Below are 313 nucleotides of genomic sequence, written 5' to 3' on the forward strand. Positions count from 1 at the left end.
TACATATATATATATATAGGTCTCAAGAGTTGCTGTGGTCACGACTCAAGGCAGCACATCTTCGTCTTACTTCACGCCACACTGGTGGTTCCTTATTCTACCACCTTCTGACGTCGTTATTTTCTTTACAGTCTAGCGATGCCACATCCTTGAGCTCATACTGATAGATCAGGCAGGAGAAGAAAAAGTACTCATTGAAACGACAAACAGACACCCATACCCCAAGACACTGATACTAGGAGTCCCTTCACTTAAAAATCTCATTCCCTTCCGTACAAGTCGTGAAACCCCTTCGATCTATCTATCCTTGATC

At 43.1% G+C, this 313-nt stretch overlaps 1 protein-coding gene across 1 annotated transcript in view; it reads right to left on the bottom strand.

Moving 5' to 3' along the window:
* The window catches only part of CSUI_003960 (amine-terminal region of a tm vesicle-mediated sorter), a 52,756-nt gene that overhangs the window by 4,580 nt on the left and 47,863 nt on the right, over positions 1-313 (bottom strand). The window lies entirely within an intron of this gene.

This window comes from Cystoisospora suis (genome assembly GCF_002600585.1).
Source record: "Cystoisospora suis strain Wien I chromosome Unknown contig_1785, whole genome shotgun sequence".
Classification (NCBI taxonomy): Eukaryota; Apicomplexa; class Conoidasida; order Eucoccidiorida; family Sarcocystidae; genus Cystoisospora; species Cystoisospora suis.